The sequence below is a fragment of the Scyliorhinus canicula genome, chromosome 13 (assembly GCF_902713615.1).
Source record: "Scyliorhinus canicula chromosome 13, sScyCan1.1, whole genome shotgun sequence".
Taxonomy (NCBI): Eukaryota; Metazoa; Chordata; class Chondrichthyes; order Carcharhiniformes; family Scyliorhinidae; genus Scyliorhinus; species Scyliorhinus canicula.
Window position 1 is genome coordinate 53,566,311 of NC_052158.1, and position 23,022 is coordinate 53,589,332.

Consider the following 23,022-nt stretch of genomic DNA (forward strand, 5'->3'; position numbering starts at 1 on the left):
CGCCGCCTTCATCTCAGTGTTCACTTCTTTGGGCAGGAGTCCTCCCCCCATTCAACAGGTCCTTCTGCCCACCTCCAGCATTCTCACTCCACCTGGACCCCTCCCTCTGGCCATTTCTCTGCTCTTTATCTTTTCATTCAGAACTGTCGGTGTGACATTAGCCACCTCAATTTCTCTGCTTCTCTCCCCACTCTAACTTGCTGTCTTCTGAACTGGCTGCACTCCGCTTTCTCAGGTCCAATCCTGACTTTGTCATAAAACCCCCATCAAGGGTAGGGCTGTTGTTGTCTGGCCTACTGACCTCTACCTCACAGAAGCTGAATGGCAACTCTCAGAAACTTCCTCCTATCTCCCCTGGACCATGACCCCACCACTGAGCATCAGGCTATTGTTTCCAGGACTGTCACTGAATAAAAGTATAGATTAGTACTGTACAATCACAATAGAAGGGTTAAGTAAGAAATAAGGCCCTGAGCTAATGTAATTTTTCTTTTCAGGGAGTAACTAGCTTAATCAAGAGGGGAATCATGGTAGGAATCCGTGATATGCTCCTGATGCACAATGTGGGAAATGAGGGACACTTTCAGCATCCCTGGTGACCATTTGGGCAGAAGATGCATCCAAATTCAGCTTCTAGCTAACCAGATTTCAGAGTTGGAGCTGCGAGTGGACTCACCGTGGAGTATTCGCGATGCTGAGGAAGTCGTGATTCGCACGTCACACCACAGGTGAGAATTGCACAGGCAGAAAGGGGATGGGTGACCATCAGGAACAGTAAAAAAGTTAGGAAGGTAATGCAGGATACCCCTGTGGTCATCCCCTTCTCAAACAGTTATACTGCTTTGGATACTGTTGGGGGGACGGCCTCTTCGGGAAAAACAGCAGCAGGCAAGTTCATGGCACCATGGGTAGTTCTGCTGCTTCGACAGGTGGGAGGAAACCAAGTGGCAGGGCTATAGTGATAGGGGATTCAATAGTTAGGATGCTTCTATGGACGAAAATGTGAATCACGGATGATATGTTCCTTCCCTGGTGTCAGGGTCCGGGATGTCATGGAGCGGCTGCAGGGCTGGGGAGGGAAGGCGAACAGCCAGTAGCTCTGGTACATATTGGTACTAATGACACAGGTAAATTAAAGGATGAGGATCTGTAAGCCCAGTAGAGGAAGTTCGGAGATACAGTAAAATGCAGGACCTCAAAAGTAGTAATCTCAGGATTACTCACAGTTCCACATGCAAGAGAGAGGAATAGGAGGATAGAGCAGATGAATGCATGGCCGGAGAGATGGTGTAACCAGGAGGGATTCAGATTCTTGAGGCACTTGGACCAGTTCTAGGGCAGTTGGCACCTGTAAAAACCGGATGGGTTGCACCCAGGTAGAGCTGGGACTAATATCCCAGCGGGGGCTTCTACTAGTTCTGTTGGGGAGTGTTTAAACTAGTGTGGCAGAGGGATGGGATCCCAGGAGTAGGATTAGATTGGTCAAAACCAGAGAAGGAAAATAGAGGTAGAACCAAAGCCATTGATGTAGAAGATGTAATAATAGATTTGGAATTACAGGAGAAGTAAAGTCTTAAAAGCATCCTGCAAAGGAAAATGGTGGGATGAAACTGTTTATGACTCAATGCAGTCTTACAAACAAGGTAGACGAGTTAAGAGCCCAGGTAGATACATGGCAACAGGATATCATTGCTATAACGGAAACATGGCTAAAGGAGGGGCAACTTTGGCGCTCAATATCCCTGGATACAGAGTTTTCAGGCAGGAAAGAGGGGGAGATAAAAAAGGAGGGGGAGTAGCACTAATGGTTAAGGAATCCATTCCAGTTGTGAGAAGGGATGATATACTAAACAGATCAACACACAGGGCTTCATGGGTTGAACTTAGAAATGAAAGGGGGCAGTCTCATTCCTGGAAGCATATCATAGAACCCCATATTGTGAACAGGTGATAAAAGAACAAAGGTGCAGGCAAATCTCTGCTTGTAAGAACAAGAGGGTAATAATAGTAGGAGACTTTAACTATCCCAATGTGAACTGAGAATCAAACAATGTAAGGGGAACTGAGTGAGAAAATTCATGCAGTGTGTACAGGAATACTTTTTCACCCAATTAATGACAAACCCAATAAAAGAAGATGCAATTCTAGATCCCTAGTCTCCGGGAATGAAGGTCAATTGGGTGAAGTGACAGTTGGTGACCATATCGGGGATAGCGATCACAATTCAGTTAGCGTCAGTAGTCACAGAATCACAGAAAAATACAGTATGGAAAAGGCCCTTTGGTCCATCAAGTCTGCATTGTCGAATAAAAGGCACCTGATCTGCCAATCCTAATTCCATTTGCCAGCACTTGACCCATAGCCTCAAATGTTAAAATGTGCCACGTGCTCATCCAGGTATTTTCTTCAAATTCAAAATACCTAAATCTTTTTTTTTCAATTAAGGGCAATTTAGCATGGCCAATTTACCTAACTTGCACATCTGTTTGGGTTGTGAGACCCACACAGACACGGGGAGAATGTGCAAGCTCCACACGGACAATGACCCAGGGCTGGGGTGGATCCTGGGACCTCGAAGTTGTGATGCAGCAGTGCTACGCACTTCACTACTGTGCTGCCCTTATCCAGGTACTTTTTAAAGGATGTGAGGCACCCTCCCCCCATCAGCCTCCCAGGCAGTGTGTTCCAGACCACCACAACCCTCTGGGTAAAAACATTTTTCCTCCAATCCCCCCGAACCATCCTCCCCTCCTTTCACCTTGAACTTGTGTCCTCTTGTGACTGACCCTTCAAGTAAGGGGAACAGCAGTTAACTATCCACCCTGTCCATGCCCCTCATAATCTTGTACACCTCGATCAGGTCACCCCTCAGTCTTCTCTGTTCCAGCAAAAACAACCCGAGGCTATCCAAACGTTTTTCATAACTAAAATGTTCCATCCCAGGCAACATCCTGTTGAAAAGCTTCTGCATTCACTCCAGTGAAAACACATCCTGCGCATAATGCGGCGGCCAGAATTGCACACAGTACTCCAACTGTGGCTTCACTAACGTTCTATATAACTCCAACATAACTTCCTTGCTTTTGTAATCTCTGCCATGAGTGATAACGGCAAGTGTACCATATGCCTTTTTCACCACCCTATTAACCTGCCCTTCTGCTTTCAGAGATCTATTTACGAAATACCAAGGTCTCTTTGTTCCTCAGGACTTTCCAGTGTGGTGCCATTAATTGAATATTTCCCTGTCAAATTGCTCTTTCCAGAGTGTAACACCTCACACTTTTCAGGAATAAATTCCGTCTGCCACTTTTCTGCCCATTTGACCATCCCATCTACATCTTCCTGCACCCAAGACTCTCAGCCTCACTGTCAACCACCTGGCCTATCTTTGTGTCATCCACAAGCTTTATGATCCTACCCCCCCTCCCCCCCCCCCCCCCCCCCCCCCACCGCCCCAACACACATAGTCATCTCAGTCATTTATATGTATGAATAAAAGGGGACCCAGTATAGATCTCCGTAGTATGTCACTGGACACTGGTTTCCAGTCACTAAATCAGCCGTCTGTCATCACCCTCTGTTTCTGAAAACTCAGCCAGCTTTGAATCCACCTTATCAAGTTCCTCTGTATCCCATGTGCATTTGCCTTCGTTATAAGTCTCCCATGTGGTATCTTGTCAAATGCTTGCTGAAATCCAAGTAAACTACATCAAGTGCAACTACACACTTAGTCACATGCTCAAAAACATTCAATCACATTTTTTTGGCATGACTTCCCTCTGACAAAGCCTGTTCTGAATCAAACCTTGCCTCGTCAAGTGGAGATTCGTTCCTTCAGAATTTACTCCATTTGTTTCCCCACCACTGATGTGAGACTCACTGGCCTGTAGTTCCCCGACTTATCCCGATAACCTTTCTTAAATAGGGACCTCATTCAGCGTTCTCCAGTTCTCTGACACCTCTCCTTTGGCCAGGGAAGAATTAAAAATTTGGATCAGGGACCCTGCAATCTCCTTCCTCGCCTCCTACAGTAACCTGGGACACAATTTGTTCGGACCTGGAGATTTCTCCACTTTTAAGCTTGCCAACACCTCCAATAACTTGTCCCTCCCTGTGACAACTTGCTCAATAACCTCACAGTCTCTCTCCCAGAGTTCCATATCTGCCTCCTCATTCTCTTGGGTAAAGACAGATGTGAAATATTAATTTAACACCCTACCAATGTCCTCTGGCTCCACCCACACATTCTCCCTTGGTGCCGAATGGGCTCTACTTTTTCCCTAATTATCCTCTTCCCATTGATATACTTATGGAATATCTTGGGATTTTCCCTACATTTACCAGCAAGAGATTTCTCATATCTCCTCTTTGCTCTCCTAATTGTCTCCTTAAATTCCATTCTGCACTTTCTGTACTCCACTAATGCATCTGTTGATTTGCTCCCTTTGAACTTATTGAAAGCCTCTCTCTTCCTCACGAAATGAAATGAAAATCGCTTATTGTCACGAGTAGGCTTCAATGAAGTTACTGTGAAAAGCCCCTAGTCACCACATTCCGGCGCCTGTGCGGGGAGGCTGGTACGGGAATTGAACCGTACTGCTGGCCTGCTTTGGTCTGCTTTAAAAGCCAGCAATTTAGTCCAGTGTGCTAAACCAGCCCCTTCTCATTGTATCCTCAATATCACTGGTTATACATGGTTCTCTGGGCGTGTTACTCCTTAATATACCCTTGAGAGAACATGTTGGGCCTGTACCCTCCATTCCCCCCCCCCCCCCCCCCCCCCCCCCGCCCGGCCCACATGCACTGCTCTTCTGTAGATCTCCCCACCAGTAATTTGTTCCAATCTTCCTTGGCCAGATCCAGATTTATTTTAGTAAAGTCTGCTCTCCCACAATCCAATACCCTTTTCTGCAATTTGTCTATTTCCTTGTCCGTAACAAATGTAAATTGCACCACGTATTAGCATGGAAAAGACAGAGATAAAGCAGCAGTAAAAAGTTAAACTGGGGAAGGCCAGTTTTGTAGAAATAAGAAAGGACTTGGCTGAGCTGGACTGGCCAGCACTGTGAGAGGATAAATGTGTGGAAAACCAGTGGGAAGCACTAAAAGGAGAGATCCTAAATGTGCAAAGTGGACATGTCCCCATCAAAAATAAGAATGGCATTGCCAAATCTAGACCCCACTGGTTTTCTAGAGGAATAAAGGGGAAGGTCAAACAGAACAAGAAAGCGTATGATAAAGAACGAAGCACTGCAGATAGCACTGCAGATAGCACTGCAGATAGCACTGCAGATAGCACTGCAGATAGCACTGCAGATAGCCTAGATGAACATAGAAAGTGCAGCGACAAAGTCAAAAAGGAAATAAGGAAATCAAAGAGAGGGCATGTAAAAAGAGTAACAATAAAGTTAAAGAAAACCCAAAGATATATTGATAATAAAAGGTTAGTTAAGGAAAAAGTGGGACCTATCAGAGATGAAGAGAAGAACTTGTGTGTTGCTGTGGCAAGAGTTTTAAATGGATATTTTGTCTCTGTGTTTACAAAGAAAATGGATTATGCAGACATAGCAATCCAGGACAAATATTGTGGGATACAGGGTGGGATAATCATAAATGAGAGTATGTACTCAAAGGATTGAAATCCTTGAAAATTAATAAGTCGCTAGGGCCAGATGGATTGTTTCCGAGGCTACTGAAGGGGGTAGCAGATGCTCGGAGGATGATTTTCCAATCCTCAGTAGACACAGTGAAGGTACCGGAGGTCTGGAAAAGCCAAACATTGTTTAAAAGGGATCAAAGGAAATGCCAACAATTATAGGCCAATTAGTCTTCCATCAATGGTGGCCAAATTAGTAGAACCAATCCTGAGACATAGGATTAACTGTCACATAGAAAGGCTTGGACCAGTCAGGGAAAGTCAGCATGGATTTGTTAAAGGAATGTCTTGCCTCACAAATGTGATCAACTTCTTTGAGGAAGTGACAAGAAGGGTTGATGAAGGTAGTGTAGTGGATATTTTGTACACTGATTTTAGCAAGTCTTACATTGCATTTGACAAAGACTTACATAGCAGATTGATCAAGAAAGTGAAAGCCCATGGGATGCAGGGCAATGGGGCAAACTAGATAAAAAGTTGGCTTGGTAACAGGAAACAAAGGGTCGATGGCTGCCCTTGCAATGGAAAGTTGTTTCAAGTGGTATTCCACAGGGCTCAGTGCTGGGACCCTTCCTGTTTGTATTATATATTAACAATTATTTTAGGATTGGGAAATGTGCAGAAGACACAAAAGATTGGCCAAGTGGTGGACAGAATAGAGGATAGCTATAACCTGCAAAACAACCTCCGGTGGACCTCCGGTGACGGTGATGTGCTGAGAAGTCGCACATCAGGTGGTTCTCCTCCCGCGAACCTGGAAAATTAGCACTTTTACCCAGAAAATACCTGCAAACGAAGCAAATAATCCCCACACCACCAACAAAATGAAGACAGAAGGGAGGATGCCAAATAACACCCAGTTCAGAGGACGAGTGAAGACCAGAAGTGGGAAGAGCCTGGGCAAACAGTAATCAGCCAAACTGACCAGTGCATGGGGCGGCGAACCTCGCACTTCACCAGAGCGAGAGGGACCGACCCGCTGCACGAGAATCACCCGCACACAGGGGATGGGTGGAAGACATATCTCTCAAGACAGTTGAGGGAGCACCGAGATGAAACAAAAGCAGACATACAAGCTGCGGTGAAGGGTGTGGTGGCCGCAGCTCTGGTGAACATGGAGGTGGTCCTCGACAAAGCCGAAAAGCAACTGGAGGCCTAGGAGGCAACTATTAAAGATCTGGAACGTGCCGCAACAGACCAGAGCGACCGGATCATCGCCCTGGAAAGGGAGGTGGTAAGGCTGGTAGCGACACAACGCAACCTGAGAGCAAAGGTTGAGGATCAAGAGAACCGGTCGAGGCGGTTGAAACTACGGGTCATGGGCCTATCAGACTGGATTAAAGGTAGGAACCCCACAGACTATGTGGCCCAAATGCTGGGTAACCTTGTGGGAAGGGACAGCTTCCCCAGTCTGCCAGAAATCGACAGGATGCACCGGTCGCTCCGACCAAAGCCCAAAACCGAGAACAGCCGAAGGCGATAATTGCAAAAATGGACTGGTACCAGGACCGGGAGAGAATCCTGCGCTGGGCCAGGCAGTCCAAAAACTGCAGCTGGGAATTTCACAAGTAACGAACCTACCAGGACATTGGGGCTGACCTGGCCAAGTGCTGGGCCGAATTTAACAAAGCAAAGGCGGAAGATTCGGAATGTTGTACCCAGCCAAGCTGTACTTATATCAGCCCTCCCTCTCTTGCTGCTCTCATCTCCAAAACGAGGCAGTGTCCTCCCACGTAAAGCGGTCGCTGTGGCAATGGTCTACTGTTGGCTATGCAGGCTGTAAAAGGGAGATAACTTTTTTTGTTAAAACGTTGCGTTATCCAAGTCTCATTCTGCGGGCTCTTCATCGCTGCCCCTGCTGCCACTTCTCCAGGTCGTAGTATCAGGGTCTGCAGGGACCGTGAAAAAGCGTTCCCTGCAACTAAAGTCCTGTACAGCTGCCGCTGCAGGTAGCCAGCACCGGGATTCATGAGGAACAAAGAGGCTGCAGCACATCCCCAGCAAGGAGGAAGGCGCCTGGCAGATGGAGGGGCAGAGAATGGATACAGGGAGGTAATCGGGGAAAGTAACAGGGGCTTTAGGTACAGTATGGGTTGGGGGCAGAGAGGGCACCGTAAGGGAGAAATAGCTGAAGAAAGATGGAGGACATTAGAATGGCTACAACAGGCCACATGTGGTGACTCGGAACAAAATGATGCTGCAAGCAACAACTTGGGAAGGTCCCTGGACAAAGGGAAATCCTGGAGTGCAGGGGCTCATCCACATGGCAAACGCACAGTTGGAGGCCATGTTGGATTCGCCCTGGACAAAGGAAAGCCCCAGAGCGCAGGAGCACGACCCCATGGGGAGAACAGTGACCGTGGTCATTTTGGACTGCACCCTGACAAAGGGAAGCCCCAGAGTGCAGGGACGCGTCCATCAGGTGAGAATGGTTGATCCCACAGGAGCGGGGGGGACAAACCCCCCACCCCCCCCAATCAGGATAGTCACGTGGAATGTCAGTGAAAAGATCCAGAGTCTTCGCCCACCTGAGTGTGGTGAATGTATTATCGCTACCATTCACCATTGTGTGGATGGTGCAAGGGGGAAGGAGCAGTGCTCCGAAAGCTAGTGTTTGAAACAAACCTTTTGGACTTTAACCTGTGTTGTAAGACTTCTTACTGTATTCACCATTGTATTACACTACATTACATTGTATTGTGTTGGTGCCCTTGTGGGCTCCGCCTGTGGCTCCGCTCCCTCGGGGGAGGTATATAGATCTGCAGCCTGTAGGCAGCACTCAGTGCAGAGCAGTCACAGGCAGGCACAGTTCGAGCTGATTAAAACCATTGTTCACTTCAACTCTCCGTCTCGTGTGAATTGATGGTTGCATCACTGAGAAACATGAAAGCCGACATTGTCTTCCTCCAAGAGATGCACCTGAGGGAGAAGGACCGACTGCGGGTAAGGAAGGGCTGGGTGGGACAGACATACCATTCCTGCTATGGGATGAAGGCTGAGGGGCGGTAGCCATCATGGTGACAAAGACGGTTACAGACCCAGGGATGGTACATCATGGTCACCGGTAGTCCTTGTTAACATGTACGCTCTCAACTGGGACGATACAGAATTTATAAAGAAGACCATGGCGGAAAGAGAAAATGCTGGAAAATCTCAGCGTGTCTGGCAGCATCTGTAGGGAGAGAAACGAGCTAATGTTTCAAGTCCGACGGCTCTCTGTCAAAGCCCTATAGCCCTACGCTGTATTGCGTCGGGGCCGGCGCAGAGAAGGGAGCCAATGCGCATGCGCGCGTTGGCGTCGGTGCCACTGCGCATGCGCAAATCCACGGTGCCCATCTGACACCGGGATCAGTAACTGAAGCGGAGAGGGTCGCTCCAGTGCCGTGCTGGCCCCCTGTAGGGGCCAGAATTGCTGATCCTGAGGATCAGGATCAGGAAACGAGACGGCGCTTACGACGGTGTCAACACTTAGCCTCAGGATCAGAGAATCATAACGTCCATTCAAGGACCAACTTATTTGTTGCGGGAAAATCAGTGCTTCCAGGGCTGGTAAGGTTGCAATTCTTCACGGTCGTAATCTCCGACCATGCTCCATATGGATGTTAGATTTGAGATGTAGGATGCTGAAGACTGCTGTTCGGGGAGAAATTATCACCTTTAAAGCCCGAAGAGATAGGGAGGAGAGGGTGGCTAGGCAACAGCTAGTCGACTCCATATTGGAGGTAAACCATAAATACTGAGGCCCTGACCTTAGAGCTCCTGGCAGAGAGGAAAAAGCTACAGATGGACTTTGACCTGCTCTCCATGAGGAGAGCAGTGCACCAACTCTGCCAGGCTCGGGAGATCCTATATGAATACGGAGACAAAGCAAGCCGCCTGCTGGCACATCAACTGAAAAAGCAGGCAGCCACAAGGGAAATCGCACAAATTAGAGACAGAGGCACATTAGAAACAGACCCAGACAAAGTCAACAAGGTCAACAAAGCCTTTGAGGCCTTTTACCGAGGGCTGTACTCCTCTGAGCACCCAACAAGGGGAATCAGGGATGAAGCAGTTGTGGGGGAAGACAGGAAACAGGGCGCTAGAACTGGGATGGCTCCTTGCAGGCGGGGAAGGCGCCGGGACCAGACGGTTTCCCGGCAGACTTCTACAAAAGTTTTGCGACAGCACTGGCCCTGCACCTGTGGGAGATGTTCACAGACTCGCTGCCGAGGGGCCTACGCTAACACAAGCCTCAATCTCACTGATACGTAAAAAAGACAAAGACCCAACAGAATGCGGTTCCTACTGACCCGTCTCTCTGCAACCATAGACGCAAAAATGTTGGCCAAGGTCCTAGTCAAGAGGCTGCAGGACTGCGTACCAGAGGCAGTTGCAGAAGACCAGATGGGTTTTGTCAAAGGTGACAGCTAACTTTGAACATCAGGCTCCTGCTGAATGTGATCACGGCCCCATCTGGGGAGAGAACCCCTGAGGCAATCGTCTCCCTGGACGCTGGAAAGGCCTTCGACAGAGTCGAATGGAAGTACCTCATAGAGGTACTGGAGCGGTTTGGGCTTGGAACAGGGTTCATTGCCTGGATGAAACTCCTGCACAACGTTCGCATGGCGAACAAACACCACCAGGCACTTGTGATCGCGCTCAGGACGGAAAAGAATTGGAAAGGGATCAGGAGTGGAGCAGAGAGCACAGAGTCTTGCTCGATGTAGATGATCAGGGGAGCACGGTAGCATGGTGGTTAGCATAAATGCTTCACAGCTCCAGGGTCCCAGGTTCGATTCCCGGCTGGGTCACTGTCTGTGTGGAGTCTGCACGTCCTCCCCGTGTGTGTGTGGGTTTCCTCCAGGTGCTCCGGTTTCCTCCCACAGTCCAAAGATGTGCGGGTTAGGTGGATTGGCCATGCTAAATTGCCCGTAGTGTCCTAATAGTAAGGTTAAGGGGGGGGAGTTGTTGGGTTACGGGTATAGGGTGGATACGTGGGTTTGAGTAGGGTGATCATTCCTCGGCACAACATCGAGGGCCGAAGGGCCTGTTCTGTGCTGTACTGTTCTATGTTCTATGTTCACCTGCTCCTCTACATCTCGTACCCACAAAACAGCATGGAAGGTATCATGGTGCTGTTGAAAGAGTTTGGAGCCGTCTCAGGATACAAACATAACCTGAGCAAAAGCAAGGTCTTCCTAGTGAACCCGCAATGGGTAGGACCAGAGATGCCGTTTAAATTGGCCTGGCACAAATTCCACTACGTGGGAATTCAAATCGCTCACGACTGGAGAGTGATCCACAAATGGAACCTGATCAGCCTGAAGTAGGAAGGTTAAAAAGGACCTGCAGAGAAGGAACACGCTCCCACTCTCCCTCGCGGGGAGTGTGCAGATGATCAAAATGAACGTACTGCCCGAGTTCTCTCCCTGTTAAGATCCATCCCGATCTACATCCCCAAGGCCTTTTTCAACTTACTGGATAAACTGATTATGGCATTGACATGGGGGAGGTGGGGGAATGTATACAAGGATCCCAAAGAGAGTACAGCAGAGAACGAGATCCATGGGGGGCCTAGCCCTCCCAGACCTACAATTGTACCACTGGGCAGCGGTGCAGAGAGAGTAAAGGACTGGATAAAGGAACCAGCAGCTGTATGGGTGCTCGTGGAGGAGGGCTCCTGCAGAGGGACCTCCCTCTGGCCCGAGCCATGGCGTCACTCCCATCCCCACCTAATAAATATTCAATGGGCCCAGTGGTGGTAGTAACACTCAGGTCATGGAACCACCTGCGATGTCTGATAAAGCCCCCATCTGCAACAACCACATGTTCACACCGGCAACTATGGATGTCTACTTCAACAGGACTGGGAAGGGGAACACGCTGACAGTTAGGGACTTATACACCAACAACGAGTTAACACCGCTCGAAGAGCTGACAAGAAAATTCCAGCTGAAAATCATGGATGTACCCATGACTACCATGTCAGCCACTGCTAGAGGATCTGCTGGGCGCGGTAACAAAAGGGAACTGTGACGACATGTACGGACGACTGCTAAGGGCCGCCAACTCCCAACTGGACGAGACAAAGGAGAATTGGGAGGAAGACTTGGGGTTTGAAATAAGGTGGGACTCTGTAGTGAAGCACTGCACAGGGTCAACTCTACCTCCACATGCGCAAGCCTAATGCAGCTAAAAGTAGTACTCAGAGCCCACTTAGCCAGAACCCAAATGAGCAGGTTCTTCCCGGAGATAGAGGACAGATGAGAACGGTGCCAAGGAGGCCCGGCCAACCATGCCCACATGTTCTGATCTTGCCCAAGAGGTAGGAAGCCTTCTTTGAGGCAATATCCAAAGTAGTGAGGATAAGGGTGGATCCATGCTCGAGAGTGGCAGTCTTTGGGGTATCAGAACAGCCAGATCCGTTCATGGGGAGGAGGGCTGAAGCCCTTGGCTTTGCCTCCCTAATCGCCTGTCAGAATTTCTCCAAATGAAGAAAATTAAATTTGCCATCCGAGGGTCGGAAAAAGGCTGCCACAACATGTGAGAGCCATCCAATCGGTTGTTCTAAGACCTGTTTGTAGCCAACAACTAGAAGCCAAAGATCAGGCGGGTAGCCACGACACAGTAAAGAAGGGGGGGGGGGGGGGGGGGGGGTGGTCAGGGGAATAAGGACCTCAGCCAAGCCTAACAAAGGAACCAGGAACACAAGGATGGGGGGTGGGGAAGGAGCAACAACAACCTGAACAAAGCAAGAAAAGCGAAGGGAAAACCAGTGGGTAGCGAAAGGCAGGGGACCACAATCACCACTGAAAACACTGCAAGGAAGGAATAAAGGAAGGGGAAACGCCGATGTATTTCTATGAACCGTAAAAACTAATCTTGGTGTAAATAGTTCTAGTGTTACTTCTTATATATTTTCCTGTTTAACTCCCACTGTTTGTTCATATTTATATTTGTTTTGTATACTAAAAGCTCAATAAAAAACATTTGAAAAAAAGAATATGGATGGACTGGGTGAGTGGGCGATAAAGTGGCAGGTGGAATTTAACATAGAGCAGTGTGAGGTTGTGCATTTAGGGAGGTCAAACAGTTGTAGGGAGTACACAATAAATGGAAATATACGAAGGGGGTAAATGAAGCGAAATATCTTGGGCAGGATTCTCCGTCTCGCCAGCAGGCCAATGGAGTTTCCCATTGTGGGCAGCCCCACGCATTTGGGAAATCCCCATGCTGCCGGCACAACATCCCAAAGGCGTAGAATCCAGCTTCTTGGCTTATAAGTACACAGGTCCCTAAAGGCAGTAGTTCAAGAAGACAAGGTTGTTAAGGAAGCATATGGGATGCTCTTCAACATTGGCAGAGGTATAGAATATAAAAGTAAGGAGATGAAGTTAGAATTGTATAAAACATTGGTGAAGCCACAACTGGAGTATTGTGCGCAGTTTTGTTCGCCACATTACAGTCAGGACGTTATTGCTCTGGAGAGAGTGCAGAGGAGGTTTACAAGAATATTGCCAGGGCTAGAAAAGTGTAGCTACGGAGAGAGATTAGATAGGTTGAGGTTATATTCCCTGGAACAAAGAAGGTTGAGGGGTGATTTAATTGAGGTGTACAAAATTATGAGGGTAAGCGATCAGGTGGACTGGATAAAATTGTCTCCCCTGGTGTAGAATTCTAGAACCGGGAACATAGATACACAGGCTAAGTGGCAGAAGGTACCGTGGGGGGGACAACGGGGAAAACCATTGGCAGTGGGAGTCTGGAATTCGCTGACTGAGTTGGTGGTGGAGGCAGAGACCTTGAGCTCTTTTTAAAAGGTACCTGGATATCCACCTTAACTGCTCTAAACTACTGTGTTATGGACCGGGTACAGGAAGGTGAGATGAGAAAGGGTATCTAGGTGTCCTAATGCTGACATAGATCAGGTGGGCCGAATGGCCTCCTTCCGTGCAGTAACATTTTTATGATTCTAATCTCACTCCTGAAGTGTCACTGTTTTACTCTCGCGCTCCTCCCTCGCCTGAAGTCTCATTGCGCTGTTTTAGTCCCTCTCTCTCCTGAAATCACACTGCTTTTGTTTTATTCTCTCTATCCTGAAGTCTGGCTGTGTTAATCTCTCTCTCACTGTCACTGTCTGTGCAGAGTCTACACGTTATCCCTGTGTCTGCATGGGATTTCTCTGGGTTCTCCAGTTTCCTCGCAGAAGTCACAAAAGATGTGCTTGTGAGGCGGATTGGACATTCTGAATTCTCCCTGTGTACCCGAATAGGCACCGGAATGTGGCGACTAGCGAATTTTCACAATAACTTCATTGCAGTATTACTGTAAGTCTACTTGTGACAATAGTAAAGATTATTAATCTCTCTCTCCTGAAGTCTCACTGTTTTAATCTCTCTCCAAAAGTCTCACTTTCTTAATCTCTCCAAAGGTTTCACTGTTTTAATCACTCTCCTAAAGTGTCACTTTTTAAATTTCTCTCTGTTAAAGTCTCAGGATTTGGATTTGTTTATTGTCACGTGTACCGAGGTACAGTGAAAAGTATTGTTCTGCGTACAGCTCAGACAGATCATTTTGCACATGAAAAGAAAATACATACGGGCAGCACGGTAGCATAGTGGTTAGCACAACTGCTTCACAGTTCCAGGGTCCCACGTTCCATTCCCAACAATGTGGAAAATTGTCCAGGTACACAAGAAATGGGACAAATCCAACGCAGCCATTTACCACCCGATCAATCGACTCTCCATCATCAGCAAAGTGATGGAAGGCGTCAAGCGACACTTACTCAGCTAACCTGCTAACGGATGCTCAGTCTTTTTGAAAATTTAGAGTTCCCTTTTTCTTTTTCAAATGAAGGGGCAATGTGCGTGGCCAATCCACCTAACCTGCACATCTTTGGGGAGTGTGTGCAAACTCCACACGGGTCAATATGCTGGATATCCCTCCCTAACAGCTGTACTCAACTGTAACTACACCTCAAGGACTACAATGGTTCTTGAAGGCAACTCACCACCACCTTCTGAAGGGAAACTAGGGATGGGCAATAAATACTGGCCGAACCTGCGATGCCCACTTCCTGTAAATGAATAAAAAATAGCCTCATTCTTTTAAACACTCTCCTGAAGTCTCACTGTTTTAATCTATTTCTCCTTAAGTCTTGGACTATACGGTCAATGGAAGAGTCCTGGGGAAAATTGATGTACAGAGAGATATGGGAGTTCAGGTCCATTGTACCCTGAAGGTGGAAACACAGGTTGATAGAGTGGTCAAGAAAGCACACAGCATGCTTGCCTTCATTGGACAGGATATTGAGTACAAGAGTCGGCAGGTCATGTTACAGTTGTATAGGACTTTGGTTAGGCCACATTTGGAATACTGCGTGCAGTTCTGGTCGCCACATTACCAGAAGGATGTGGATGGTTTAGAGAGGGTGCAGAGGAGGTTCACCAGGATGTTGCCTGGTTTGGAGGGTGCTAGCTAGAAGAAAGGTTGAGTAGATTAGGTTTGTTTTCGTTGGAAAGACGGAGGTTGAGGGGGGACCTGATTGAGGTCTACAAAATTATGAGAGGTATGGACAGGGTGGATAGCAACAAGCTTTTTCCAAAGGTGGGGGTGTCAATTACAAGGGGTCATAATTTTAAGGTGAGAGGGGGAAAGTTTAAGGAAGATGTGCATGGAAAGTTTGTTACGCCGAGGGTGTTGGGTGCCTGGAACGCTTTGCCAGCGGGTGGTAGAGGCGGGACACGATAGTATCATTTAAGATGCATCTAGACAGTTATATGAACAGGCGGGGAACAGAGGGAAGTAGATGCTTGGAAAATAGGCGACAGATTTAGGTAAAGGATCTGGATTGGCGCAAGCTGGGAGGGCCGAAGGGCCTGTTCCTGTGCTGTAATTTTCTTTGTTCTTTGTCTCACTGTTCTAATCTCTCTCCTGAAGTATTTCTGTTTTAATCTCTCTGCCGAACGTTAGAATCCTCACCACCTTCGAGAAACGGGCACCGGAGGTTACAGGGGTGGCCGAGGATAGAGTGATCACCAATACTGCACAGCAGGGCAGGAAGAAAAATGGCAGGGCTATAGTGATAGGGGACTCGATCGTAAGGGGAATAGACAGGCGGTTCTGTGGACGCAATCGAGACTCCAAGATGGTATGTTGCCTCCCTGGTGCAAGGGTCAAGGATGTCTCGGAGCGGCTGCAGGACATTCTCGGGGGGGAGGGTGAACAGCCAGCTGTTGTGGTGCACACAGGCACCAACGATATAGGTAAAAAACGGGATGAGGTCCTACAAGCGGAATTCAGGGAGTTAGGAGTTAAACTAAAATGTAGGACCTCAAAGGTAGTAATCTCAGGATTGCTACCAGTGCCACGAGCTAGCCAGAGTAGGAATGTCAGGATAGATAGGATGAATGCGTGGCTCGAGAGATGGTGCAAGAGGGACGGATTCAAATTCCTGGGGCATTGGGACCGGTTCTGGGGAGGTGGGACCAGTACAAACCGGACGGTCTGCACCTGGGCAGGACTGGAACCGATGTCCTAGGGGTATGTTTTCTAGAGCTGTTGGGGAGGGTTTAAACTAATGTGGCAGGGGGATGGGAACCGATGCAGGAAGTTGGAAGGTAGTAAAACAGGGACAGAAGCAAAAGGAAGTAAGGGGAAAAGAGCAAGGCAGAGAAGACATGGTCAAAAATCTAAAAGGGCGACAGTGCAAGGTACAGTGACTGAGGTGAGCTCAGTGAATAGGCCCAGTAATAACAAAAGGAATAAAACTGGAGATGTTAAGATTCAAAACAGAGATAAAAAAACCCAACATAAGTGTACTTTACCTGAATGCTCGTAATATTCGGAATAAAATAAATGAGTTGATGGCACAAATCATCGTAAATGACTATGATTTAGTGGCCATTACTGAAACATGGTTAAAGGATGGTCACGACTGGGAGTTAAATATCCGAGGGTATCAAGCTATTCGGAAGTCAGAGTGGATGGTAAGGGAGGTGGTGTTGCTCTGTTATTTAAGGATGACATCCGGGCAATAGTAAGGGATGACATCGGTGCTATGGAGGATAAGGTTGAATCCATTTGGGTGGAAATCAGGAATAGTAAGGCGAAAAACTCACTGATAGGAGTAGTCTATCGGCCACCAAATAGTAACGATATGGTGGGGCAGGCAATAAACAAAGAAATAACTGATGCATGTAGAAATGGTACAGCAGTTATCATGGGAGATTTTAATCTACATGTCGATTGGTTTAACTAGATCGGTCAAGGCAACCTTGAGGAGGAGTTTATAGAATGTATCCGCGATAGTTTCCTAGAACAGTATGTAATGGAACCTACGAGGGAACAAGCGGTCCTAGATCTTGTCCTGTGTAATGAGACAGGATTGATTCATGATCTCATAGTTAGGGATCCTCTCGGAAGGAGCGATCACAATATGGTGGAATTTAAAATACAGATGGAGGGTGAGAAAGTAAAATCAAATACTAGTGTTTTGTGTTTAAACAAAGGAGATTACAAGGGGATGAGAGAAGAACTAGCTAAGGTAGACTGGGAGCTAAGACTTTATGGTGGAACAGTTGAGGAACAGTGGAGAACCTTCCAAGCGATTTTTCACAGTGCTCAGCAAAGGTTTATACCAACAAAAAGGAAGGACGGAAGAAAGAGGGAAAATCGACCGTGGATATCTAAGGAAATAAGGGAGAGTATCAAATTGAAGGAAAAAGCATATAAAGTGGCAAAGATTGCTGGGAGATTAGAGGACTGGGAAATCTTTAGGGGGAAACAAAAAGCTACTAAAAAAGCTATAAAGAAGAGTAAGATAGAGTATGAGAGTAAACTTGCTCAGAATATAAAAACAGACAGTAAAAGTTTTTACAAATATATAAGACAAAAAAGAGTGGCTAAGGTAAATATTGGTCCTTTAGAGGATGAGAAGGGAGTTTTAATAATGGGAAATGAGGAAATGGCTGAAGAACTGAACAGGTTTTTTGGGTCGGTCTTCACAGTGGAAGACACAAATAACATGCCAGCGACTGATAGAAATGAGGCTATGACAGGTGAGGACCTTGAGAGGATTGTTATCACTAAGGAGGGAGTGATGGGCAAGCTAATGGGGCTAAAGGTAGACAAGTCTCCTGGCCCTGATGGAATGCATCCCAGAGTGCTAAAAGAGATGGCTAGGGAAATTGCAGATGCACTAGTGATAATTTACTGAAATTCACTAGACTCTGGGGTGGTCCCAGTGGATTGTAAATTAGCAAACGTGACGCCACTGTTTAAAAATGGAGGTAGGCAGAAAGCAGGAAATTATAGGCCAGTGAGCTTAACTTCAGTAATAGGGAAGGTGCTGGAATCTATCATCAAGGAAGAAATTGCGAGGCATCTGGATAGAAATTGTCCCATTGGGCAGACGCAGCATGGGTTCGTAAAGGGCAGGTCGTGCCTAACTAATTTAGTGGAATTTTTTGAGGACATTACCGGTGCAGTAGATAACGGGGAGCCGATGGATGTGGTATATCTGGATTTCCAGAAAGCCTTTGGCAAGGTGCCACACAAAAGGTTGCTGCATAAGATAAAGATGCATGGCATTAAGGGTAAAGTAGTAGCATGGATCGAGGATTGGTTAATTAATAGAAAGCAAATAGTTGGGATAAATGGGTGTTTCTCTGGTTGGCAATCAGTAGCTAGTGGTGTCCCCTCAGGGATCCGTGTTGGGCCCACAATTGTTCACAATTTACATAGATGATTTGGAGTTGGGGACCAAGGGCAATGTGTCCAAGTTTGCAGATGACACTAAGATGAGTGGTAAAGCGAAAAGTGCAGAGGATACTGGAAGTCTGCAGAGGGATTTGGATAGTTTAAGTGAATGGGCTAGGGTCTGGCAGATGGAATACAATGTTGACAAATGTGAGGTTATCCATTTTGGTAGGAATAACAGCAAACGGGATTATTATTTAAACGATAAAATATTAAAGCATGCCGCTGTTCAGAGAGACATGGGTGTGCTAGTGCATGAGTCACAGAAGGTTGGTTTACAAGTGCAACAGGTGATTAAGAAGGCAAATGGAATTTTGTCCTTCATTGCTAGAGGGATGGAGTTTAAGACTAGGGAGGTTATTTTGCAATTGTATAAGGTGTTAGTGAGGCCACATCTGGAGTATTGTGTTCAGTTTTGGTCTCCTTACTTGAGAAAGGACGTACTGGCGCTGGAGGGTGTGCAGAGGAGATTCACTAGGTTAATCCCAGAGCTGAAGGGGTTGGATTATGAGGAGAGGTTGAGTAGACTGGGACTGTACTCGTTGGAATTTATACGGATGAGGGGGCATCTTATAGAAACATTTAAAATGATGAAGGGAATAGATAGGATAGACGCGGGCAGGTTGTTTCCACTGGCGGGTGACAGCAGAACTAGGGGACATAGCCTCAAAATAAGGGGAAGTAGATTTAGGACTGAGTTTAGGAGGAACTTCTTCACCCAAAGGGTTGTGAATCTATGGAATTCCTTGCCCAGTGAAGCAGTTGAGGCTCCTTCATTACATGTTTTTAAGGTAAAGATAGATAGTTTTTTGAAGAATAAAGGGATTAAGGGTTATGGTGTTCGGGCCGGAAAGTGGAGCTGAGTCCACAAAAGATCAGCCATGATCTAATTGAATGGCGGAGCAGGCTCGAGGGGCCAGATGGCCTACTCCTGCTCCTAGTTCTTATGTTCTTATGTTCTTATGTTCTTATGTTCTTATACGCAGGTCAGCACACGCCGCCGAGGTGAGGATCCACTTGGCCCCACCCAGATGGACTGTCACACGTGAGTTATTATTGCCATATAAAAGCAGGCAGCCAGCAGAGAAATTGCGCAAATCAGAGATACCAGAGGCACGTTGGAAACAGAACCAGAGAGGATTAACAAAACCTTCAAGGCCTTCTACCAAGAGCTGTACACCTCAGAGCCCCCAACGGGGAAGGCTGGGATGAACCGGTTTCTTGACGGACTGGACATACCAGTTGTGGGAGAGGGCAGAAAACGGGATCTGGAAGCACCACTAGCACTGGGAGAGATCATGGACAGCATTAGCTCCATGCAGGCGGGGAAGGCGCCGGGACCGGACGGATTCCCGGCGGACTTCTACAAAAAATTTGCGACAGCGCTGGCCCCGCACCTGCGGGAGATGTTCACAGACTCGCTAGCTAGGGGCACATTGCCACCCACGTTAGCACAGGCCTCAATCTCGCTGATACCTAAGAAAGACAAAGACCCAACGGAATGTGGGTCATACAGACCCATATCTCTGCTGAATGCAGACGCCAAAATACTGGCCAAAATCCTAGCCAAGAGGCTAGAAGACTGTGTACCTGAGGTGGTCACAGAGGACCAGACGGGCTTTGTCAAAGGTAGACAGCTTACCGCGAACATCAGGCGCCTGCTGAACGTGATAATGACCCCCTCCGGGGAGAGAACACAAGAGGTGATCGTCTCCCTGGACGCAGAAAAGGCCTTCGACAGAGTCGAGTGGAAATACCTCATAGAGGTACTGGAGCGGTTCGGGCTTGGAACAGGGTTCACCGCTTGGGTAAAGCTCCTGTACAACGCTCCCATGGCGAGTGTACAGACCAACAATACCAACTCCCAATACTTCCAGCTGCACAGGGGCACCAGACAAGGATGCCCACTGTCCCCGCTGCTGTTCGCACTAGCAATTGAACCGCTAGCAATCGCGCTCAGGGCAGCAAAAAATTGGAGGGGGATCCGAAGGGGAGGTAGAGAGCACAGAGTCTCACTCTATGCGGATGATCTGCTCCTCTATATCTCGGACCCACAAAGCAGCATGGACGGAATCATCGCGCTCCTGAAAGAGTTTGGAGCCTTCTCGGGCTACAAACTCAACATGAGCAAAAGTGAGATCTTCCCAGTACACCCGCAAGGGGGGGGGGGGGGGGGGGCAGCACTAAAGGGGCTGCCGTTCAATCAAGCCCGACATAAATTCCGCTACCTGGGGATCCAAATAGCCCATGACTGGAAAGGGATCCACAAATGGAACCTCACCAGCCTGACGGAGGAAGTTAAAAAGGACCTGCAAAGATGGAACACACTCCCGCTCTCCCTCGCGGGGAGAGTTCAGACGATCAAAATGAACGTACTGCCCAGGTTCCTCTTCCTGTTTAGATCCATTCCAATCTACATCCCCAAGGCCTTTTTCAAAGCGCTGGACAAACTCATCATGGCGTTCGTATGGGGGGGTAAAAATGCTAGGATCCCAAAGAAGGTCTTACAAAAAACAAAAACCAGGGGAGGGCTAGCCCTCCCGAATCTACAATTCTACCACTGGGCAGCAACAGCCGAGCGAGTAAGGGGATGGATCCAGGAGCCAGAGGCTGAGTGGGTGCGTGCGGAGGAGGCCTCCTGCATGGGAACCTCCCTCCGGGCCCTCGCCACGGCAGCACTCCCATCCCCACCCAAAAAACACTCCAGCAGCCCAGTGGTGACAGCCACCCTCCAATCCTGGAACCAACTGCGGCAGCAACTTGGCCTGACCAAAATGTCGAACAGGGCTCCCATCTGCAACAACCATAGGTTCACACCAGCACTGACTGACGCCACCTTCAAAAGGTGGAGGCAGGACGGGGGGACACTGACAGTCAGGGACCTATACACGGACGACAGGATCGCAACACTGGACGAACTGACAGAGAAATTTCAGCTAGCTGGGGGGAACGAGCTACGGTACCTGCAGCTCAAAAACTTCCTACGAAAGGAGACAAGGACGTACCCACAACCGCCACGACAGACACTACTGGAAGACCTACTGGACGCAAGTATCCTAGAGAAAGGGAACTGTAGTGACATGTATGACCGACTGGTAGATAGGGACGACACCGTACTGGACGCAACAAGGAGGAAATGGGAGGACGACCTGGGGATGGAGATAGGGTGGGGACTCTGGAGCGAAGCACTGCATAGGGTCAACTCCACCTCCACGTGCGCAAGGCTCAGCCTGACGCAACTAAAAGTGGTACATAGAGCCCACTTAACAAGAACCCGTATGAGTAGGTTCTTCCCGGAGGTGGAAGACAGATGTGAACGGTGCCAAAGAGGCCCGGCCAACCACGCCCACATGTTCTGGTCTTGCCCCAGACTCGTGGAGTACTGGACAGCCTTCTTCGAGGTTATGTCCAAAGTGGTGGGAGTGAGGGTGGAGCCATGCCCGATAGTGGCGGTCTTCGGGGTTTCAGAACAGCCAGATCTATTCCTGGGGAGGAGGGCGGACGCCCTTGCCTTTGCCTCCCTGATCGCCCGCCGTAGAATCCTGTTTGGCTGGCGGTCAGCAGCACCGCCCAGAGCTGCGGACTGGCTGTCCGACCTCTCGGAATCTCTCCAAATGGAGAAAATCAAATTTGCCATCCGAGGGTCGGACGACGGCTTCCACAGAACGTGGGAGCCATTCATGCAACTGTTCCGGGACCTATTTGTGGCCAATGTACAAGAGGAAGAATAGTCGGGGGAAGGTGGCGGGAGGGGGGGGGGGGGCTACAGGTTCGGTACGGGGGTTCGATGGCTAGCTAAGGCCCAAAACCAAACTAAATAAACATGTTGAGGGGGGGGGGGGGGGGGGGGGGGCGGGCGCAGTTACCACTACGAAGATGCTTACCTGTAAATATGTATGTTAATTTTTGCGTGTTTGTTTGTTTTTTTTTGTTCTTTTTCTCTCCTAACAATTTGTAATTTGTTCAATATAAAATATGAAAACTGAATTATTGCCATATAGACTGACCCATCCCTCCCACCGACCGCATGCCCAATTCCCCCCGCAGGTCCACCAGTGCCAGCCCATCCAAGGTTATCCCCCACCCTGCCCCCCATGAGAGCCCCTCAGAGGAGACCTCCGTGGATGCCACCATCGACATGTCCCAGCTGTCATTCCCACCTCCACCAGTACATAGAAACACACCTCGGTGAACAATGTTAGTGGACAAGCTTCTGGGGCACATTTTGGTGAGAACCACACAGTTGCACATCATGTGGAGGCAGTAACATCCAGGCGAGACAGCAGTCCGGAGTTCTGATGGATCCCAGGTCCCAACTGCGTCCCAGTCAGATTCCGAGACTCTGGATCAGTCTGTCCTGGGGCTGATAGAGACATCAGGGTTTGGCTGGGATATTCAGAGGGTCAGAGGGTATTCAGAGGGAAATGTCAGTGACACTCCAGTAGGTCCATAGCCAATTGGAGGAGTCCCAGAGGCTACCGGTGCAGGAGATGTTGCCGGCAATGGATGACACCAAGGCCAACATTGCTATGGTGACAACCGCAGTGGAGTGACCGGTGTGCAATGCCAGCAACTATGGTAGCAGCAGCATGGCTTAAGCTCTCACTAGAGCTCAACGAGGC

The 23,022-nt window shown here is 48.3% G+C and overlaps 1 protein-coding gene across 5 annotated transcripts in view; it reads right to left on the reverse strand.

The window, feature by feature from the left end:
- LOC119976254 (solute carrier organic anion transporter family member 2A1-like) overlaps positions 1-23,022 on the reverse strand; it is a 346,040-nt gene that overhangs the window by 119,166 nt on the left and 203,852 nt on the right. The gene's annotated exons all lie outside the window — the stretch shown is intronic.